The sequence below is a fragment of the Meriones unguiculatus genome, chromosome 6, assembly GCF_030254825.1.
Source record: "Meriones unguiculatus strain TT.TT164.6M chromosome 6, Bangor_MerUng_6.1, whole genome shotgun sequence".
NCBI lineage: Eukaryota > Metazoa > Chordata > Mammalia > Rodentia > Muridae > Meriones > Meriones unguiculatus.
Window position 1 is genome coordinate 82,507,052 of NC_083354.1, and position 23,941 is coordinate 82,530,992.

General features: G+C 43.5%; 1 long non-coding RNA gene and 1 pseudogene across 1 annotated transcript; one reads left to right on the forward strand and one right to left on the reverse strand.

The window, feature by feature from the left end:
• Positions 1 to 1,026: 1,026 nt before the first annotated feature.
• LOC132654880 (small ribosomal subunit protein eS27-like) lies at positions 1,027 to 1,376 on the reverse strand (annotated as a pseudogene).
• Positions 1,377 to 6,691: 5,315 nt separating this feature from the next.
• Positions 6,692 to 13,636, forward strand: LOC132654539 (uncharacterized). The gene is made up of 3 exons (XR_009592166.1): positions 6,692 to 6,830; positions 8,169 to 8,433; positions 12,785 to 13,636. It is a non-coding gene; the product is annotated as an uncharacterized LOC132654539 (long non-coding RNA).
• The last annotated feature ends 10,305 nt before the right edge of the window (positions 13,637 to 23,941 follow it).

A 23,941-nucleotide genomic window follows, 5' to 3' on the forward strand; every position in this document is an offset into this window, starting at 1 on the left:
TGATAATGAAAATGCTGGTTAAAATGATAGCTAAAACGCTGGGTGAGGTGGCGCACACCTGTGATCCCAGCACTCGGGGAGGCAGAGGCAGGTGGGTCTCTGTGAGTTCAGGGCCAGCCTGGTCTACAAAGTGAGTCCAGGACAGCCAAGCCTACACAGAGAAACCCTGTCTCAAATAAAAAAATAACAAAAAATCAGTTAAAAGAAAACAAAACAAACAAACAAACAAAAACAACTGCTCATTCCAAAATCATCTAGTGCCAGGAGTAGTGGCGCATACCTCTAATCTCAGCATTGAGGGAGAGGAAAGAGGATGTTTGTGAGTTCAAGACCGGCCTGTCTACATAGCAAGTCCCAGGCCAGCATGAGACCGTGGCTCAGAAAGAAAAACAAAAAGTGTAGGAAATATTGGTGTACACCTTTAATCCCAGAAATCAGAAGGCAGAGGTGCATCTCTGCGAGTTCAAAGCCAGCCTGGTCTACACAGTGAGTTTGAAGCCAGCCAGAGCTACATAGTGAGACCCTGTCTCAAAATTAATAATAATAATATAACCAAAAGTCATCTTGCAAGCACATAACACATTTTCCAAAATGATCAAATAATATTCCGTTAGTTTTTGTTCCTATCAATACGATATAAGGATGTAGAATTTAGAGGATCAGGTATCTCTTGGGGGTACTTTATGACTATGTAAAAGAGTATTTCCATTTAAGACAGACATAAAAAATCATTTTAAAATGCCTATACCAAACTTTAAAATGGATTTACTAAGGGCGTGTTATCTACCATCGTGTTTTTTGGTATTTGGGGAGTCAATTCCTGTCAGAAATAGCATCATGAAGATTCAGACATGAAAAGTGTCCCTTCCAGTAACTGTTCAAACACAGAATCGGGTGACGTGTAAAGTTGAATCGGTCCTCACTCGCACCTCTAGACTACACAATATACAAAAGCTTCAAGAGAGCTGTCCTGAGCAGACAACTTCCTGGAACACAAGATCTGCTTTAGTACTGAAACTCTTAGGATGTTCAACTACACAGACTAGACATCTCTTTTTTCTTTCTTTCTCCCCCCTCCAAAACAAAAAATGTGTTTATTGGGATGGCTTTCGCGCATCTTTCAGTGTTGCTTCCTCCTGAAGGAGCATCCTTCTGTCAGCCTTGCTTCCTCGCTGTGGGCTGACAGAGAACAGTGGAGCAGCCAACACACAAGACTACCATTAGCACCTGGCTAAAGACCACAGCGATTTTACAGCACCCTGGGCATTTCCCATCCGTAAAGCAGGAATTGGGGCTCAGTGCTTTTTCTTGTGTTTCCTCTTCTCTTCCGGAGAGGGATAAAGGAGATCCTTTGTGAGAGGCACGTTCTTATAGGAAGGTTGTCACCTTCAAGCAGAAAGGTGACAGTTCTAAACAATGACACACTTTCTTGACCTCACCAGTCCATTATAAGGACTTATAAACACAGTAAGACTATTTAAGCTCTATTAAGGTATTTTTGTATCAATTCTCCATCTCTCCCTAATTTTTTTTATTTTGTTTATGAGGGTGTTGTGTGACAATTTTATTCCTGAGGAGACACAACACACACATCTATTCATTCCAAATAGGGAGGCCATGACAGATCAAAGTACAGACACCACCAAAGTCCAACTTGGTGAACTAACAGGTTTTATTGGGGTTACTGACCTAAATGTGGGTGAAGGGTTACTTACACGAGCGGAAATGACTCGAAAATAGCTATATCACCAAACTCCCACTCCAGCACAGGTGACAGCTCAACCTGAAACATACTGCTTGGCCTACAGGAAGCTCAACATGTTGAAGAGTGTCTTTTCCTAGTGACTCAGTCTAAACCTCTTCCAGGCAGCTCAGCTGGTTTCCACTTCTTCCAGACAAGACGGTCTGGTCTCAGAATCGACTTTGCAGCTTACCTTGGCTTTCGTCTTCTTTGAAGCTTAGAATTCTCAGCTTTCATACTTTACTCTAGTGGGGAGGGGCCTACTGCATCTGCTCAGTTTCAGGGATTTCCTGAAGCTAGTTTGACCATGAAGAGCATCCCTGCAGAATGGAATGTTTCAATATTGGAGGAAACTGTTACACAGTAGTCTAGTTTTTGCCTGCCTATATGTTTATGCATCACAGGCATGCTTCATGTCCCAGGAGGCTGGAAGACCTTTGGATCCCCTAGAACTTTACTTATAGACCATAAATGTGGATGCTAGGACCTGAGCCTGGGTACATTGCAAAAGTAGCAAATGCTCTACCTCTGAGCCATTTCTCTAACCCCCAAATTTATGTCCTTTTTTTTTTTCTAGTCTTGGTTTTTCACTCTGCCTTTACAGAAGTGCTGTTCGCTATTCATTTTCATTATGTGCCCTATACCTCCTCATCACAATCCTTTTCTTCCTGAATCATTGCTCCCACTCTGTTATGGCCTTAGAAAGCACCAGGCCTACCTAGTAGAATTCAAGTTCCCTTGCTCTCATGTATTTTGACTTCTTGAAGACTTCCTGGATCCCAGCTGGTTCCCAGATAGAATGAATGTTATTAAATGGCCAAACCACGGCTCCTGAGCAGTTAATGTATAAAAGTCATGATGAATCCGAGGTACCTACTGAGTTGTCACACATAAAATAATATGCATCGAACATAGTTTAGTTTAATGTATTTCATGAGACTCTCATGCTAGAATTTGATGGCTCTCTTCTGGAATCTATAGCAATGTTCTGACAGGTTTCAGGTGTTCCAGAAGCTGCTGTTGCTAGATTGCACACAAGCAGAGTTCACCGTGCATTCCTGTGACAGCCTTAGCTTCCCAGAGTGTGTCAAGGGCTGGAGACCAAATCCCTAAGCATCCCACTCTGCATGACCCCTGTCTGTGCTGCAGGAATGACCTAGCCCCACCCACCTCTCCAACTAGCCTTGCCCCAAGTTCATTCCCTTCACAGCCTGGGCCTCTGCCAAAGCAGGCTGCCCAGACCTGCTTTCAGTTCCTCCAACAACTCATTTCCTCCAGGGGGCCCTTTGCCCAAGTGTTCCCACTGCCTGGACATTCTCCTTCCACGGGCCCCCGGAAGCCATGGCAGTTCTGCTAGGCTCAGCTTCTCACACTTCCGTAGGAAAGCCTTGCCACTTTCTAGGTCAGTTCTGCCTATTACACGCTCCAGTAGTTACGTGTACGAGGTCTTTATCAGCGTTACCATTTTTCAATTACTTTGTATATAGGGCAGATTATGTGGGAAAATAGTAGGTGCTCAATAAATATTTGCTAACCCCGAAGAAGGGAGAAGGCAAAGGCACTTCAGCGAAGCTAACCTCCTCTCCCTGCAGTTAACATGAAGGTGTGTGCCAGGAGAGCAATTTCCAAGGGCTTACAGACACTCGCTCGCTGCCAAGGCTCATGGGTCGCTCTTTTCTTCTCCTTTCAGGGAAAGAATAAATCTACTCCGTGAACATTGAGCAGAGTGGTGCGAAGCTGTTACTGCTACATTCTGGAAATCATCACATCATTCCAAGCAGAGAAATAAGAAGACAATCTCCCCAAACAAATGTCAAAAACTTTACCACACTGTCATACATGCTGCTTGTAGCATTTGTCTTTTGTTAATTTTTCCCCCTGGCTTTCGTCTGAACTGTCTCTCAAGTTTGGGCAATTTTAAGTCTTTTTGTTACCATAGAAATAGGAAACAAGTTTTGAGTATGGGAGAGGGGATTTATCTGCTCTATCAGGGTTCTAGATTTTGCCACCTTTGATTTCAAGAGAGTGATTCAGAGGCAATGCTGCCTTGTCAAAAGATATTTCTGTGCCTACTATGTGCTGTGCATTGCTCTGACCAGGAACCCTCTATCTCCAAACCGTTCTCCTTTTTTTGTTTTTTTATTTTTTTGAGACGGAGTTTCTCTGCATAGCCTTGGCTGTCTGGCAACTCACTTTGCAGACCAGGCTGGCCTTGAACTCACAGAGATCCGCCTGAATCTGCCTCCTGAGTACTGGGATTAAAGGCGTGTGCCACCATGCCTTTAAGAAACTGTTCTCTCAAGATCATCTTACCCTCTCAGATGCTGGCTCTCGGTTTGACCCACAAGTGGTATTCAAGTAGCTGCCATGCCCATGGACTGTAAGTGCCGAGGGAAACCTTTCCCTTTTCCTCTCGGCACTTTCGCGGCCCTTCGTGAGTCCCTTTTGTTATCTTGGGAAACTGGGCTGTAAAAGAAAGAGTCTACACACATTCAAGTTAATTTTTTTCTGGTTCTATTTTACAGGTAGATGAAATATCTCCACCTCCAGGGCAAAAATAAAAAATAACACCTGGTGTTAAATCCTTTCTTGAATCTATTGTAAACTTGAACAAATAGAAAAGATGCCCCCCCCCCCAAAAAAAAGCTAATAGCCACATTTCTACATATTTGTGTAATGACATAGTTTCTCTCTGGCCTTGTAAGATATGCCTTATTGCATGCAGGTGGCAATATAAGCTGTTGGGTCTTGTTGTTGTTTTCCCGTGTTATAATATACAATAGTAAAAAGGTCTTCATCTTATATTACCGGGAAGTTCAAACGTTCTCTGAAACAGGTACTGAAGATTCTAAATCTAGCTATTAGTTAGTTTCTGCATGGAAATTTAGCCTGCCGGCCCCTCCCTCTATATGTAAAGAGATCCCTCTGTGCAATGCCCACCTAATAAATTATTCTTCGTTGCAAATCAAATACTTTTTCTTGCCTATAATTCTAGCCTGAAGAATAACTTCAAAAGGGGATGGCTCAGCAGTTAAGAAGCACTTTAACTGCTTTTGTAGAAGACCCAGGTTCAGTTCCCAGCACCCACATGGCATCCCACAACTACCTATATTTCTATTCCACGGGGTCCAATATCCTTTTCTCACCTCTGTGGACTCTTGTATGTCTGTAGTATACCCTCAGCTACACATAGACATAAGATAAATAAATGAATATTTTTCTAAAAGAATACCCATAAGAGACCTCTACCTGAAGTATATTTGAACAGAGCCAAGTTCTCCCGACTAAAGGCATTCCCTAATTTACAATCCACCCACCAGAGATTTGATTCTTTTAGCTTCTGTAAATCCCCATTGAAAAATATCAATATCCCTTGAAGGCCTTAGACTGGAAGTCATTATCAGTTTCTACTCCCCAGGGATTCCTTAAGTTGACATAGTGCCAACCCTCTATGGAAAACTAGCATCAGGGCGGGCCCTGGAGGGTGGTGCTGACAGGAAGAGATGACAACAAAAACTAATGCCACCTTGGATCTCACACTCTTCAACTCTCTGGTGCTCCCGAAAGGCTTCCCTGCCCCAACACTACAAACATACACACCCAGCTCTCTTCTTGTCTACTTTTGTCTCTCTAAGTGGCTGTGTGTGCCCTTTAGGTCTCCGAGGTAAAGATGTCTGCATTTGATCTCTCAGGTCTATCTGTGTTGCGGTACAAATGGGTAATATGGGTAATCATACAAAACTGGCTTAGATTATGCACTGGATGGTTTAGGCATTCTCCGCTTCATTAGCAACTAGTGGATGAACAATGGATTTTTCCAACCAGGATTTGAATACGTTTTCAAAGTGGCTAGACTGACTGGAGTGACCACTTAAGGGGACTCTGGTGTCATGTAGACACAGCTGCCATGTCTCCTGAGGGAACACGTGTTTGCCTGTGAACCATCTGCGCGTGTCTCTGGCAGGTTCCCTTTCGGAGTCTCATTTCAACACTCCACCCAGCATCTGCTGGGTCTGCCTTCAGGTCCCTCAGTCCTCAAGCCTCACGGAGCGGGGTAAGCCACTGAGCTCCATAGCACCCTGACAGGAGTTGCACCAACAGGCCTGCAGGGGAGGCCACCAGTCAGCTGCACACCGTCAAGGGTTCGAAGTGAAGCTGTGGAACAAGAGCTATGGAGTAGCTAGAAGGCTGGTAAAGGTGCCATTGAGGATACAGCCAGGTGTCCTTCAACCCTCATGAAAACTACCTCTTTCCTTGCCCTTCAAAGCAAATCAGCATCAGGGACAGGACATAACCAGGGCATCAGAATCTCCAACCACTGAAAACACCCTCGTGGGTGTGGAGGTTTGGTTAAGCTGGGAGCAATCTGACGCAAACCACTGACTCCCCCGGCCACACCAAGTGTCCTGTAGGTAAGGGTAACCTTGTTTGCCCTTGGCAGGGCCCACTTTCAAGAGCTGTTTGGCTTTGTCAGGGGTTTCCTCTTAAACATTTGTCAATGACCATTGTCAGGTGTTGCTAGGGTGGCAGGAGAAAGGTTTCAGTTGATTGGTCAAGCAACTGTATACCTTAGCCAATCCGAAAGCTGTGCCTGGGGGGAGGGGGAGCTTAACAAGATAGAACAATATCAGCAGAGCCAGACAAAGTCCGTGTACTAATAAGGCGTCTGGAATTATAGTGTGCAGCCCTCCACAGCTCCAGCCACAGCCTAGCAGCTTCTCAAAACGTTCCAGTATGAGTTAAAGTCATTCCCACTGATTGGAGGCTATCAAGATTTCAAAAGAGGGGAGTACCTTTGGTAAGGAGGAAGTAAAACTCCTTGCTCATTGTGTTTTACAGCCTTCCTTAGTAAAACTGCTGAGTTGTAATTTGAAATATTCCACCCTTTCAAATAAATTAAGCTCAGCGCTTAAAAACAGGAAATGAGAGAGGCACACTTGTATTGTCAACCGAACATTCACGGACCTTGCACTACAAAGCCAAGCTGAAAGAGCCCACAAGCCTTATGAATTCATTCACTTAAGAACAGCGACAAGGGCCACCACCAAAAGAACCATTGTGCCCCTGACGGCGTGTTGAGACCTTCGTGGTAATTATGAAATTAATGAGAGACAATAATCAGCTTGAAAGGAAATTTAGACCTGGCCTGATTTTAGATAGTGGAAGATTCAGATAGATGGGGTACAAGTAAGAAGGATCATTAAGAGAGCCCTTGACCATGGCCACGGCTTGAGCCTTCCTTCCCAAAGCTTATGTCTCTTAACAGATAGTCCCGCTGAACTCAGGTGCTGTGTCAGAACAGAGCTAAAGTACATCAAGCTTTCTCATTCTATTATCAATTATCAGCATGGTCACCAAGCCAGAGCTTTTTTTTTTTTTTTTTTTCTTTTAAGACAGGGTTTCTCTGTGTAGCCTTGGCTGTCCTGGACTTGCTTTGTAGACCAGGCTGGCCTCAAACTCACAGAGATCCACCTGTCTCTGCCTCCCTGAGTGCTGGGATTACAGGTGTGTGCCACTGCTATGCACGGCTGGGCTGGAGCGTTTTTATTTATTTTTTTTTTATTGCCAGTTTTTATTCAGTCATAGTAAGTCTAAGTCTTCCTTGGCAAGCCTCTCACTTGGCTGTCACCTGTGCCTTAGAATGTTGGAGCCATCACCACTCAAGAACAGCACTGGGAAGGAGGGAAGGAGAGAGTAATGGGGTGGGGAGCATGTGCCAGAATGTGTTTTCTGTTGTTTCTCACACTATTATTCACTACCCTAGCCAGCCCAGGCTCTGCTTCTCCCAGCAGACCCCACAGCCAGGCTCACAGGCTTGAGCTTAGCTGCAGGCAGAAAGGATTTTGCAGAGTTCTGCAGTATTGCTTCAGATACATTTAGGAATAATTCAAAAATATGGGGAAAAATAAAAAATAAAAGGTTCCAGGGCTAGGCAGTGGCCCACTCCCCTTCTGCTGTAGAAAGTTTATCCATAGGCAGAACATGACTCTGTGTGTGTTTGGGGGTGGGGGCCAGCACCGGAACTGCCTGAAGAGGTAAACAGCTAACAGAGCTGTGGTACCCACTCGATGCCCTGTTGTAGCTGGCACACGTCCTCCTGGGATCCTCCAGGGCCGTCCGTAATGGAGGCATTGTCAATAACAGGAAGTACTACTCTGAAGGGGACGAAACAGGGTATCGAGTTATTCTCTGTTTGGGTGTGATGTCAAGTGCAGGTATTGTGCCATTAGCCCTGTGGTGGTTTAAACGATAGTCTTTCCATGGTCTCAGGCATTCAAAGACTTGGTCCCCCAGTTTGTGGTCCAGTTTGGGTAGGATCGGGAGGTGTGGCTTTGCTGGAAGAGGATGTCAGCTGGGGGCCTTTGAGGTTTCAGAAGCCGTTTGCCATTCTCAGTTCTCTCTCTCTACTTGTTCCTTGAAATTTGAGATGTGGACCTTTGGCTGTCATGTCTGCGTACTCCCACACTCTCCCGCTGTGATAGCGAAGGACTCTTACCCTTCTAGAACTGTAAGCCCAAACAAACTCGACTTTGGTTGCCTCCAACTTGGTATTTGATCACAGCAATAGAAAAGGAACTAAAACAGGCCGCGACTTAGGGAGTGAAGAGCATATCCTTGAACAGCACGCGTCATTTGTTCTGTGGCCATGTGACCTGATCCAGTCATCCTCCTTCTGTGATTACTTCGCTCAGGTTTGTCTATTAATTACTTAGAACCATTATCTTTATTTCAAAAGGCATGGATGACATCTTGTCTGATATTTATTTTTGTTTTATTCTACTTTGGTTTAATTATTTTCGGACATGATCTAACAGAGCCCAGATTGGCCTTGATTTAGCCAGGGATGACTTTGAATTTTAGATTCTCCTGCCTCCACTTTCCAAGTGAGGGGGTTAAGAATGTGCACCACCATGCCGGGCTCCTGTGTGACATTTCTAACACAGAACCATCCTGGCCCTACCATTTACCTTCTGGAATAGATCTACAAAAATTAGCACTCACCTCTCATCCACACTAGAAACAGCTAAACCTAGAAGGCAGGCTATTAAAGTCACTGTCACCTCACGTCCTTTCCTGGCATGCAGAGTCACTGCATAGGATTCCTTAGAGTTAGAACTGCCCAGGGCTTTTAGAATTGGTTCTTTCTTCACATTTCCTACCTTAAAATAATTTCCAATGAAAATCATTCATTGACCTATAGAAATCTACAAAAACTTGATAGCAAATTTCAGCCTGCAACCAAACAGTAAAATTTATCCATATAAATGTCAATCCTTTCCTTTCCTGAGCCAACAGCTTCTAATAATCAAGGAGACCTTTCAGGGTTAAAAAGTACAGAAAGGCGGGAGTCAATGGCCCAGGTTAACCCACAGCTGAAGAAGCACAGGGAGGTGGCTAAGAAAAGACAGAATGATAGAGAAAGCTATTCCAGTGAGTGTGAATAGTGAAAAGTCCACAATCAGCTTGCACTCCCCTCTGCCCCCCGCCCCGAGAGCACTGGAGAGAAAGTAGGTCAGGCTACAAGGACACTGGGTAAAGAGATGTGATTTAGTTTTCAAAATATCATGTCTGTATTGGGTGTCCCTCTAGTCCAAACAAAGCAGGGAGAGATCAACTTCATGGACAAACAGAGCAGCAAAATCTTGGGAAAGGTTTTGGTATGCAATCTAAGAACGGGCCAAAAGAATTGTTACATCCCTGCAACTAGCCTCCATTGCTCTAAGTCCTGATTTTCTCATAGGAGACTATTCCCATGTTCAATCCCATCCCATCACCCTTATTCTCTTTGAATTTATTTCAGTATGTCCATAAGCTTCGTGGTTTGAGTATATGACAACATTGCTTGTCAGTGTTGACTCTTTGCAGCCATCAGACAGAAGGCTTAGAAATCAGAAAACAGAGCAAAAGGGACATCTAGCTGGCTTTATTCTCCAAGATACTCCTGAGATGTTTCTTTAGGCAAAACACTTATTACAACAGACCTAGTACACCTTTAAATTTTCTGGAACCTGCAGATTGTAGAGATAACATGTAATAAAATCCAAGTGCTCTGATTGGGTTACTGACAACAATAACCACTAAAGAAAAATTAGATACATCAGATATCTTTTAAAAATATATACTGAAACCAATCAGCAAAGGGGATCACTTAAAAATGAATAGATATGCCATGGAATGGGAGAAAAAAATTATAGGACAACCTGGACAGAAGACCGATGTCCAGGATCAGTAGAGAGATTCTAGTGTCGGGCATGGTAGCATGAGTATGTAATCCCTGCCTTAGGAGGCCAAGGCAGGAAGAACACTGCAGGTTCAAGGCATGACTTGTTCATGCACTAGTAAGAACCCATCTCAAAACAAAGAAATAAAAATCCCTCTGACTTAATAATAAAGACAAAAAGTTTTGAATAAACAAAAGATTTAAACAGATACCTCACAAAGGAGATCCATGAAAGCTGGCCAGAAGACTTTTCTGGTAAAGTTCACAAAGCCAGAAAAGCCAACTTTAACCTACATGTTAAAAAAGAGAATGAGCCAGGCACAGTGGTGCACACCTTTAATCACAGGACACAGAGGCAGGCAGATCTCTGTGAGTTCAAGGTTAGCCTGGTCTACAAAGCAAGTCCAAGGCAGTCAAGGCTACACAGAGGAACCATGTCTGGGAAAACAAAAACAAACAAACAAACAAAAAACCAACAAAACAAAGCCAAAAAAAAATAAAACCCCACATAAAAACAAAGCAAAACCACTAATGATACTACGCAATGATAATTTAAAAAAAAAAAAGCATTTGGAACTCTAGTATATCATTATTAGGAATGTAAAGTAGTATATTCACCTTAGAAAAATGTTAAGTTTCTATCAAAATGAAGCATATGCCAGCTGTGATCCAGCAATAACACAGTAGGTATTCTCCATGGCTACCAAAAGATTGGCAGCTTTAGTCCTAACCAACAGAACTGGAGAACTCTTAGGCACCTGTCAAGAGAATACAGCTAGACTGGTTGGAGAACAGTCTTGCAGTGGAGTGGTCCTCAGCAGCACAAACGAGGGAGCTGCTCTTACACACGACAGTTGTGAGCAAATCACAAGACAATGAACAGTGATATCCGCTGACGGGAGAGGGGTGTGTGAAAGCCCTTTGGGGTGATGAAAATGCTCAGTTTCTTTTTTTATTGCTGTTGTTTGGGTTTTCGAGACAGGGTTTCTCTGTGTAGCCTTGGCTGTCCTGGAACTCACTCTGTAGACCAGGCTAGCCCGCCCAGCAATATTCTGTATCTTAATAAGGGTTTAATACACAGGTGAATATTTTCCCAAGTTGTAACTCCCACATTTCAGCATTTCACATCAAAGGTAAAGCATAAATGTTGAACCAATGTTTGAGGCAGAGACTGAGGTGGACTGATGCTCATGACTTTTTTTTTTCTTCTCAGTGTTGGGGATTGAACCCAGGCCATTATACACACTTGCCAAATTCTCTATCACATCACACTCAGCTCTACATTTTTTAAAATACGTGTAAGGACTCATGCATCCTAGGCAAGTATTACGCCACTGAAGTACATCTCCAGTCCACAATTTACTTTTAAGTAAACAGAAACGTAAGGTAATCTAATGAAGAAGATCCGTGTGTGTGTGTGTGTGTGTGTGTGTGTGCGCGCGCGCGCGCGCTTCTGTATAGGTATGGATATTGTCTGTGCATCCCAGGTGCCCCCAGAAGCTAGAAGAGGGCATCAGAACACCCTAGAACTGGAGTTACTGACTGTGGTGAGGCATTATGTGGAAGCTGGGAATTGAACCTGGGTCCTCTGGAAGAACAGCTGATGCTTTTAATCACTGAGCCCTCTCTCCGGCCCGAAGAACAGGAAAGTTTTAATGGTAGCAACTCCAAGAGACGGTAGTCATACCGTCGTTCACTGTAAAATTCTTTCAGGTGGGTGCATTTTAAAAGACCCTCACAATGAAGTGCTTGGAAGGGAAATCAATGTGCTTTTGTGACCCGCGGACCCTCTCCAGTCATTTGTTAGGGCTGAATGCTCCGTTTCCTAATGCTATATTGTTAGCAGATTATAGAGAAGACAAAGGCTGGGATGGGAAGACTCTCCTATCTGACTTCTTTTCTTTCAAACCTGGTCTTTTTATCTGCGTGGACAAAAGCATCCAGAAATGGTTACTATGAAAAGAGGGAAGACAGAGGAAAGGACCTGTGACCTTAAAAAACAGCAACACAAAACTCCTACTGCAGAATGTTGAATATCAAGAGCAGGCACTCACCCCAGACTTTGCAGAACCAAGAAATTAATGAAAACCTCAAGACTGCATCCTCAGAGCCACTGAGGAATGATAATTACAGACAGTATTTCTGGAGCAGACACATAACCTTGGCTCCCAAGGTACCCCCTAAAGCACTCTAATAGTATGCTATTTGTGGAAGGTTTTTCCACCTTTAATAACAGAGAAATAATGTTAGAAGGAAAGAAATCCCTTATTTAGCCACTGGGGTGTTATTATTGAGCCCAGCTGAAGGCCCCCTTAAAAGCCTCCATATGGTAAAAGAACATGTTTCCCCATGAAATCAAAACTGAGTACATCTGAGACTTCTGAACATCTTTTTTCCTTGGGTCTTAAAATGGATCTGTGCATATTTGTGGAAAACATTTTTATGATGTGCTATCTTCCAAAGTGAATGGTTATTTATAATTCATAAAAGACTGAAGCACAGGAAAATTCTCCCCTTTTATTAGTCCTGTAAAGTTAGGCCAGCTGATCAGAACACATTACAGACACCAGCCTCCCCGTATGGCTGAAGTTTTTCTCTTCAGACTAAACGCGAAGAGTCAGTGCTACTGAGTCTGTTGTTCTGAAGCTTGCAGGGTCCAAATCTCCTTTGATTAAATGTTACATAAACAAAATGTCACTCAAAGAGCCAATCTCTAAAGACTCAGAAGGGAAAATACTTGGAATGCTAAACATGCTTTTAAAATCTTACACAGTTGTTGTAAGAATGATATGTTTTAAATAGATTTTCTTTTCTGCTTCCAGCATTTAACTAGACTGTGGATATGTTCGCCACATCATTTCCTTTCAGCTGGTCAGAGGCCTGAGTCAGAGTCCTGATGGCATGAGCAAGAATGACTTGAATAACCACTTGAGGATACTGAGGACTTGGACACGCTACAGGGACCCTGATGCCAAGGGTTCCCACCCAGCTGCACCTGGCCATCCCCCCGCAAGCCATGACATCATCAGAGGCTATTTTCTCCAGAGAGCCATGCTTTTTAGCTCATGCTGCTGGCATCATGTCCACCTCATTTGCTGGTGTGCCACACAGCCAGCCACGTAAAAGAACTACACAGACATTTCAGCGATCTCACTTAGATCTGAAAATAGCACATCTTTGCTTTCTTTGAGCTTCCCTGCCCTCTAATTGTCCAGATGAGCCCTGTCAACTTTATTTTAGAATTATATGGAAGTAGAAACTCTTTCTTTCTCCATCCAGATTTTTTAAATGCCTTAAAAATATGGATTGCTAACTGCCAAACACAAAAGGGCAGTTCATTCATTCAGCGAGGTTCTTCTCTAGAGATAACTGCTTCTCTGTCTATACCACACTCCAGCCCCTCCACTGCCCACAATCAATGAATTTCAATCACATTCAACGTCTTGCTGCACAGAGCAATTCTTTGATCTTGTAGGCTTTTTGGATAGCTGATATTGTAAAGCTGGAGTTAATATTGAAGTTCCTTACTTCTGAGCAATTAAGAGTCCCATCAATAGTGTTTGGCAAAGGAAAAGAGACTCAGACTCAGACAGGAGGCTGCCATTTTGGTTTTCAAACCACACAGAAGGCTTGCCTTAAATGGGTGTGTTAGCTTTCAGTTATTGTAACAAGTGCCTGAGATAATAAAATTATAGAGTGAAATGATTTGTCTTGGCTCATGATTGTCAAGGTTTCAGTCATGGTTTTGTCACCCTGCCTCTGGGCTTGTGACAAGGCAGCTCATGGTGGTGGTGGCACCTGGCAGAATATGCTCACTTCATGACCACAATAGAACAAAAAGCAGAAGCCAAAAGGCTGTGGCCCCAATGATTTCCTTCCAAGGTCTGTGCTCCAAAGATCAGGCTAGTCACTAACCCCTACCTCTTGACATGTCCATCACCTGCCAATAACAGGTGTAGGTTAAGGTTAAGCCTTTACTATACGGGCCTTGGAGATTCTAGATCCAAACTACAGCAGAGGGAAAGAATGACTTGGGAAGAGTTCAATTCTCTTCTCTCCTTCTTACGTGGTGTTCTGGTTTCAGCCTTCAGAGAACAGTGTGGATGCAGGAAGGAGTTGGGTCTTCAAGTTGTAACATCCAAGAAGCTTTTGAGTGAGCTTTTCATCATCTTGAGGTGCCTGACTCAGAAGGTCAGAATGGAGAGAGGTCAACCTACTGACCATATGCAAACTGCCCCATGTGGTATCATTAGGAGAGCTGGAGAGTGCAGTATTTATTCAGAGGGCCATGATGACATCGTCATGGAATCACCTGTCTATCCCAAAGTGGTTTGCTTTTTATAAGAACAATTGAGAGAGTGGTTCAATGACTGAAGCTTTTCTCTCTTCCACCCTTACTCCTTACGCAGCATAGCTATCTAAGTATTGTTTACTATACAAGATGGGTGTGTGTGTGCGTGTGTGTGTGTGTGTGTGTGTGTGTTAACAAAACCCAGTATACAAGGTACTATTACCCTATTTGGGGGTTCACCCTACCCAAATTTATTTCTCTATTATGAAAATGAAATCTGTCAAGATCCTCTTCATCAGCTACCACTCAAATCACTAAATCATTGGACACATAAATGTTAACAAAATGTCTACTAGATACCACAGCTATCTAGACTATCTATTCATACACCAAATATTCCCAAGGTAGAGACAAAGAGATGAGTCCCTGTGGCCCCTGCCCTTCAGGGCTCCTACCAAAGGTCTCATCCATGTCCCCTTGCCTGGCCTGATCACAGGTACCTTTCTTCTGATTCTGCACCAGGGCAAAACAATACCCTCCAGTTCATGAATTCATTTTCTGGGTTCCTGCCACCTACTCTGTCTGCTGGAATCTAGTACATGGTCAGTCAAGAGAAAAATGAATGTTTTACTACACTGGGAAAACACCCCGGGGAAAGCACTACAGTGGGGGTAAAATGTCAAATGCTCACTGTGTGTTTCTGAGATGTGAGCCATGACTGGCAAGCACACTGTGTTTGACTGTCTCTTCTCCCTTGTAGGATGTTGACCCCCTCCTCGTCCTAGGCAAGTGCTCACAGCTCATGTGACTAATTCTCTTAGCCTAGGCTCCAATCTATTGGCCCCTCTGACCTCCAGAGACAAGCCATTGGTCTTTCTTTGAGGGACCCTAAATATAGCTTCCTCATTCAGCATCCACTGACATATGCTTTGAAAGACTGGGTTTTGGTAGGCCGAGGGGACAACTTTTTATTTTTATTTTTCCCACCCTGGGGATTGAACCCAAGGCGCCAGATACACTAAGTAAGTGCTTTACCACTGAGCTATGTTCCTGGCTCCTTTTTTAAAAAATAACTTTATTTTGAGACAAGGTCTTACCAGGTTGCATAAGCTTGTCCCATTCTGTAGCCTAAGCAGGACTTGAACTTGCTATCATTCTCCCTCAGCCTTCCTGGTACTTGAGACTTCAGGCCTGTGTTGTAAGGCCTGGCTGAGAACTGAATTGGAAAGAAATGTGAAGAGAAAGATGACAAGAAGGAGACAGGTGTAGTGGTTCACATCTGTAATCAAAGAACCTTGGAAGCTGAGGCAAGAGGAGGGTTGCAAGTTCTAGACCAATATGGCCAGTTCCAGGCCAGCCTGGGCTACAGATCAAGACCACAATGAAAAATGAATAAAATAAAAATTTTAAAAGAGTAGAGACGATGTCAAAAGGGGAACCCAAGGCTTCTGTCTTGCTCAAGGCTCTGACTAATGCTATGGTTTTGTTATAGCACTTTGTAAGTAGGCCGGACAAGCTCCTGTGGCCAGTAATTCTTGAGGAAGTTTCCATCCCCCAGGACAAGGACAAGCTTCCTGGTTTATGGGGAGCAGCTCACCAAGGCTGGTTTACAGGTATGCACATGCCATAGGTGGATCAAGATATGGATCCTCTCAGCTCCAGAGGCCTGTGCTAGGCCCTGAGGCCCTGAGGCAGCCACCTGTGGAAGGCAGACCACACTCCCCAACCTTGCATTAGTTGGACTAGTAAGAATTCTCCCAGAGGATGGCTGAAGACAGAACCCCCTTATTTGCTCAGAGGCATAAATTCCTGTCTGTAATCAGTATTCTTGCTGACAGTTGGTCACTTATGCTCAAAATCCTCAGCCCTCCATCCCTTGTTGATCAACACAGAAGGCAAACATTTCCAGCTGTTCCTCTGGCCTGGTCTTGACTTTAGCCATCCTTGGCTGTGTTTTCCCAAGCTTCTCCATCTTTGGTCCTGTTTAGCCAACCAGGTCTGGTAGACACACGATGTCAGACACTTACATGATTTAAATTTTTCTAATGGACATATTTTTTAACAGGCAAAATCACTGTTTTGCACCCACATTTAGGGAAAAAGAAGTCCCGTACCATATAATTCACCAATTAAAATGTATAATTTAGTTTATCACAGATATATGCAACAAATATGCTGGGCTGGAGAACAGCACAGGGTAAACAACGCATTGTCTCAAAAGGAGAGAGAGAGTATGAATAAAATAATCTGTAAAACTGGTACTTACTCCTTTCTTCCCAAACCCCCTCTATCACTAATCTGCCTTCAGTCTCTGTGAATTTGCCCATTGGCCACTTCATAAAAATAGAGTGATACTAGGCATGGCCTTCTGTGTCTGTTTTCCTTCACTTTGCACAATGTTTCAAAGTTTATTCATGTTATAGCGTAAATTATAATAAAGTTATTTTATTTAGCCCAATCTATCTAAAATATTTTTGTTTCATGTAGTGAAAATGAAAAAAAGATGATTAATGACATGTTTCTTTTTTTTTATTGTAAGTTTTTGAAGGTCGGTGTGTATTTCAGACTTCAGCCTGCTAAGTTTCAAATGTTCAGGGACCACACGTGACATGTAGCTACTATAGTGGCCAACATAGCCAGAATCCTTTCTGTCGCTTGATGTTTTTGTTGTTTTGTTTGGTGTACTTGTGTTTTTGTGAGACTATGTAACCCTGCTGGCCTGGAACTTGCTGTGTAGACAGACCACTTGGGCCTCAAACTTGTGGCAGTCTCTCTGCCTCTGCCTCTAGAGTAATGGGGTTACAGGCATATGCCGCCATGCCCAGCTGTTCTTTCTGCTAGTCTCTGATATGAGCTCAACATGCACTGAGCTAAGGCCTTTGAAAAACTAGATTTTGATGGGCAAAGGAGACGACTTTTTATGTGCCCAGCCCTAGGGATTGAACCCAAGACCTCATACAGACTTAGTAAGTGCTCTACCACTGAGCTATGTATGTTCTTTGCTTCTTAAAACAAACAAACAAACTTTATTTTGAGACATGCTCTTGTCAAGTTGCACAGGCTCATCCTGAACTCACTCCACAGCCTAAGCGGTACTTGAACTTGCTACCTGCTCATTCTGTCTTCCAAGCACTTGGGATTTTAGGCCTATACCATAAGGCCTAGCTGAAAACTGAATTGTAAAAAAAGTCCAGGTAAAGGGAAGGATGACAAGAAGGAACCAGGTGCAGTCACAGAGTCTTGGAAGTTCAGGCAGGAGAACACTTTTCTTGAAGCACCCCTTCCTCTTGGGTACAGATTCAGCTCCCTAGGCACCTACTTATACACCAGTGTTAGTGGGTGACTTAGGGATCTGCTGATTTGCTAAATGCCCTTGTCCCCCGCAGAGGGTCCTAAGCTTGTGGTCTGCCTTGGCCATTGTAATAACTCATCTTGGCTGTCAGGCTGACAGCATCTGGAATGAGCTAAAACTCAAGCTGCTAGTCATGTCCAGGATAGGTTTTCTTCATCTGACAGTTGAAGCGGGAGACCCACCCTAAATCCAGGCACACCTTCTAAGGACAGCCCACATACAGGGTATGAAATAAGGAAGCTTTCTCTTTTTGCCTGCTTCCCCACACTCTCACTGGCAAGTCCGTCTGTCCTGTAGTTGAGGCATTCCTTCACCGGCATTAGAACCTACTTCTTCAAATTCCAACCTGGACTTCAGGAATTCCCTGGGTCTCCGGCACCAGATTAGGACTGCTGAGACATCTAGCCTCAGGGACCAAGCTACCGACAGGTTCTCGGTCTTTCCATTGCAAGACAGCCATTGTTGACAACCCAGACTACATCCGGGAAGTCAATATGTAAATACATGTGTGTATGTGTGTGTGTGTGTGTGTGTGTGTGTATGTGTGTGTTAGAATGAACGAATTCTGTAAGTTCTGTTTCTTTAGAAAACCCTGACTAATACAGCCGTTGTCACTTACACAGAAGCCAACAGGCAGGTCCATGGGGCTCACTCTCTCCGTTGACTTTGTTTCCCCAGGTACCCAGGGGATGGAGCATCTTGCTACCATGGAGCTTTCTGCTTCTCCCCATGAGGAGAGTCTTGAAACAAAAAGTTTCCAAAAGGAATTTTTCAGGCTGGAGAGATGGCTCAGAGGTTAAGAGCACTGGCTGACCTTTCAGAGGTCCTGAGTTCAATTCCCAGCAACCACATGGTAGCTCATAACCACCTATAATGAGATCTGGTTCCCTCTTCTGGCCTGCAGGCTGAACACTGTGTACATATTTTAAAAAAAAAAAATCTTTAAAAAAAAAAAAAAGGAATTTTTCTCTTAAAAAAAAAAAAAGGCTATTTCTTTTTAATTTTCTCCCAGGTACATTTTCCAGTCATTGTTTTGCTAATAATAGCTCCAAGCACACAAATAGAGTTCGGTGGTAGAGGTAGGTTTCTAAAATTGCTACAAGCTTCCTTATGGCTTTATCCCGCTCTTGTCGGCCATTTCAGCAAGAATATGGACGTTTAATCAGTACAAAGGAGCTTCTTATTAGCCCGTCGCAGGAGCTATCACCTCCTTCCAGACTCCTGAGAAAAGAGAAAAGCTTACCACACAGCCAGGACACAGGGACTTCCATCTGAAGCAATACACTGCAAGTGTTTATCTCCGCATGTCTCCATCCATATACTAATGTGTAAGTTATTTCTAAAAGTTTGTGACTCCAGATTGACACCTAGAGACCTTTGTAAATTTTCCTTTTAATTTTTTTTTAAGAATAGAAAAGATTAGATTAGAAAGATTAGAAAATTGGGGTTACACAGAAGATTGAGGTTAAACTTAATAGGTCCAAACTTAATAAAGAGGTATTAGATTCTCGCCTGTTTCATTTCAGAGCAGGAAGTCCGGGAACGAGCCAGCAGTGCTGGAGAAGGAATTGAGGTTGGCTTTAGGAAGAACTTCCTGTTAATAACAAGGAGGCCCTGGAGAAGCTCATGGAGGGAGCTTCACACACATTCCACCGCTGTTGGCAGAGTACCTTCTAGGAACATGCTGTCTTCTATTTATGCTCCAGAGAGTAATCCATAATATTTTCCTCAAATTCTTCTCTAGAATTCTGTCCTTCCTAGCTTTTATTTATTTATTTATTTTTAATTCAGGGCTAGCTCTTTTTTTTTCCATTATAATTTTTTTTTCTTTTCATTTGTTTTGTTGGGTATTGAACGTAGAGCCACATAAATGCTAGACAAGCATTATAATCATTGGGTCCTATTTTCTTCTTCTTCTCAGCTGCCTCTGAAGATTCACAAGACTCACAGTCCTGAATATGCAAAAGTAAATGGAGAAGGGAGTTTTTACACACCTGTAATCACAGCACTCAGGGAGGCAGAGACAAGTGGATCTCTGTGAGTTCGAGGCCAGCTTGGTCTACAAAGTGAGCTCAGGACAGCCAAGACTACATAGAGAAACACTGTCTCGAAAAAATAAAATAAAATAAAACCATGGATTCTTTTAACAGTAGAAAATCTGTCCCACTACACAACTGAAGACTCTTTTAGCCTCGTGGTTAGCCCTTCACAAGGCAATAGCATTCTGGGAAATGACAGCCAAGGAAGACACTTGGAAGGTATTAAGACCTATTAAGACTTCCTGTGAGCTAATTCACATTATTTGTTTTCTTTGACTCAACTGTAACTTCATATTCTACAGAGAGTAGCAACCTGCTACCTTCTAGTGTTCTGCACACACCTCACTCAACAACTGCCTGCGTGTCTGTGCCTAAGAGTTAACACCCAGTGCCCCAGGGAGCATCCTAGAACATCACCAGTTTTATTGACACCCAAGTCAACAAGTTGTAAAGAACCACGTTCCCTTGGGAGCACCCAGCTATGAGTCACAGACGCATTGGCTTTCATGTGCAGTCGTTTTCTGCTGTAATTGATTTTTTACCCGTTGTGCCCGTTCCTGAGATTGGAGGTACCTAATGATTGTTAGGGACTCACATCTAATTTCACAGTACTATGAAATTACTCCAGTTGTTTCCAAGGCAATATTTGTGTAGTCCGAGCGATCCTACGACTGCTGTCATTTAAGACTGCTTAAATCATCTTAACAGTGGTACCATGCCCACCGCTTCCCTGCTGCTTATTTCCAAATGGAAGGAATTCCTATGATGTAATGGGGTGGTGAGGAGAGTTTGCTTTAATGCAGGCAAGTTATTCCAGGTTATATTTGAGTCAGTTATTTACATCTGGTCTCTATTTGTTGACATCAATGGGCTGCGTTTGCACAACTACACTGACTTATGAAAAGACTTCCATTTGAATGTGTGTTGCACCCATGTCTACACATACACCGGCATCATCATCATTTTCTTTTTCTTCTTGATCATCATCATCATCATCAGTCATCATCATCATTACCACCGCCAATAAACAAGCTCCAAGCTAGAAAAACCAGCCTGGGGAAAGCGTACTACTACTTTGAGACACAGGGGAGAGAGAGAGACAGAGAGAGATGGAAACAGAAGGGCAAACAGAGATGTGCACAGAGATAGATAGAGCAACTCTTAAAGTCTATCACAAGGCCTTTCTGGTTTTAATCTCATCCTCTCCTTTAGAAATAAGATCCAGTAGCCCGGCCCTCCACCAAGAGTAAAGTAGGGAGGACTTAGGAAGTGGCATGACAGACCACCCATGAATTGAGGTATCTAATGTGGAAGGGAAAAGTTCGATGAAAATGTAAGGATGATGTCAAATGGATGTTAGTAACAAGTTATTGATCCTCAGGCTCCTATTTCCCTCTTTGCTTCAGCCTTGGGGTCATCATCCAGGCAGAGAGGGCTGGTCCCTGTTGCTTTCCCATGTGCTTACCCAAACCTCCAGGCAGTAGCCGACTAGCTCTTTCAAAACCAAGGCTTTTAAGTGCTTGAGCAAGATCCCTGTTCTCAGGTTGTCTTCTGTCTTCCTTTCACACACATTTCTTATCGCCATCTGATGTGTGTTCTACCACCACCATTAAACTATGAAGACAAAGATCAGGTCACATTCCTTAGTACCTTGGGGCAGGGGAATTGCTCAACTCTTATTGTTGGGTGTTCATTATTTCTTTCCCTATCACTCTAAATCGAAGTTTTCTCTTTTAGATTGCAATATTTGCGATGACAGGACCTCAGCTTGTGACAGTGCAAGTGACTGTCTGCCTGACTGTGTCATTGATATTTGGAGGAAGCAATCATATATGGGGGTGGGGTGATTTAAAGGGTCTAGGAAACACCCTTCTACCCCTACCTATGGACATTTCAAAAAAGTGACACTTTGGCCCACAGCTTTGATCCTTGTTTAAACACAAATGCCTCAGGGACTGATATGATAAATTATCTGTGGCTTAGGGGAGATAGAGGGAGATAGTGAGCCTAGGAGGAAGATAGTGAGCCTGGGAGGAAGGAGTAATCAATGGAAAAGCAGAGTGAGGATTTGCAGTTAGTTCCATTCACACCAGAACCTTGTGAAGAATGCCTCTCTATGCCAATTCTATAATTAAGAAGGGTTGTGAGGACTGGAGAGATGGCTCAGCGGTTAAGAGCATTAGTTGTTCTTCCAGGGGACCTGGGTTCAATTCCCAGCACCCACATGGCACCTCACCACCTGATGGGCACCGATGAATGTGGTGCACAAACATGCATGCAGGCAAAGCATCCACGCACATTAATAAAGAAGGGGGGGTGTTTCATTAAGAGAGCACTGACAGTGTGCCGAACAGTGCCCTACACACATAACCAGGCCTTATTACTAGCCTCGGCTTTCCCGGGGTTAACGTTCTTACTCTCCCCACTACACAGATGAAATATGGAAGCACAGGGATCCTCGTCGTCACTCAGACAGAAGGCAGCCAATTCAAGAGAGGGATAATTGACAATTAGATAATTAAATTCACCTCCCATCATCCCTTTCCCCTATTCACCCCAACCTCTTAGACCATCCCAAACTATAATTTGGAAGTGTTGAGGTGACTGATCTCCAAAATGAGCTATGCAGAGAGCTTCCCACATTTCTGTTTTCCTTATTATCACCAGAGGCCACAGTTTATGTCTTTGTACACAGGTGCTATAGAATGAACTTGTTGAGGTTCCTGGAAGATTAAAACTACCAATGAAATGCTGAGAAGACATGTACTTTACCCTTGTACTTACAAGCTACAAGTAGTTCATATTTTACTTTGAAAGAATTGTCACCTCAAAGACAGTTTAGGCTTTCACCTCTATCCAGTGGCCCAGTAAGAACTGATAGCCCCTTAGGTTGGAGACTTTCTCCCCTCATCCCTGGCTAACATTAGAGCCATGGTAAGGATCTCACCAGCCCAGATTTATCTGTACTTAGTGATTGAGGGGCTCTTTTTATTTCTAAGAAGGGGAGGAGTTTTATTTTTCTTAGCACATTCTATAAGGTTTTCAAATCTTGACCCTAAGCTCTTCTTTTTTGTTTTTGCTTTTTTTTTTTTTTTTTTTTCAGACAGGCTGTTACTTTGGCTGTCCTGGACTTGCTTTGTAGACCAGGCTGGTCTCGAACCCACAGGAATCAGCCTGCCTCTGTCTTCCTGAGTGCTGGGATTACTCCACACTGGGCTCCCAAACTCCCCTTGAGCTAGTGGTGACCTTTAACAGATGGTGACGAGAGACATTAATTCTTTTTCCACATGTGCTGTGGAAAACTTAAAAAACATCTGTGACATCTGACCATTAATGCACAATTTTTTCATCTGCTTTAAAGTATTTTTATAGTATTTAATTAAATTAGTATGTGTGTGTAGTCACCATGGCCTATGTGCGGAAGTCAGAGGGAAAACTTGCAGGAGTTGATTCTCTTCTTTGACCACGTGAGCCCTGAGGACACAACTTGGGTCATGAACTTGGCAGCAACCATCTTTACCCACGGAGACATCTCGCTGGCCTGAAATTTCAGCTTCTTTCTCTGGGATGTTGAGTTAAAGATTTTTTTCCTCACCCCGTAGTGCCAGGGAATGGATGCTCAATGCAAATGTTAGGCACCAAGCTGCATGCTCGCCTGTGGTGGTGTGAATGTGAATGGCCCCCCTAGACCCGTGTATTTGAATGCCTGGTCCCAATTGGTGGAACTGTTTGGGAAGGATTAGGAGGCGTGACCTTATTGGAGGAGGAGATGTGTCACTCGTGATGGGCTTTAAGGTTCCAAAAGCTGAAAACGGTCTGTGTCAGCACTCTCCCTCTCCCTCCTTCTCTCTCTCTCTCTCTCTCTCTCTCTCTCTATCTATCTCTATCTCTGTGTTTTCAACCCTTTTTCCCCCCGTGGAAGAGCAGAGTCCTTGTTCATCATTGGGTCCTACCATAAGGGAACACTTTCTTTTGTTTTAGGGTCTGAAAGCAAATTTCACTGGAAGACTCTTCAGTAGTCATTAGCTTGCCATTGTCACGACAGTTAATGCTCTTTGAATACCCGTGTTTATTGTCATCTTGAGCACACAAACACCCATAACCTTGGAGACATTGCAGATGAGGTGAGTGGAACCACCCTGGTCTTTGACCTCAAACTCAAAGAGAACCCAGACCTTGGCAGTCATTCTGCAGCCATTATTCACAGGAAAGCAGCTGGTACCACCAATCTGAAGAGCCTCAATAAATCTACAGAGCCAGGGCTTGATGATATCTGCAGAGGAAAGGCCGGGTAGAG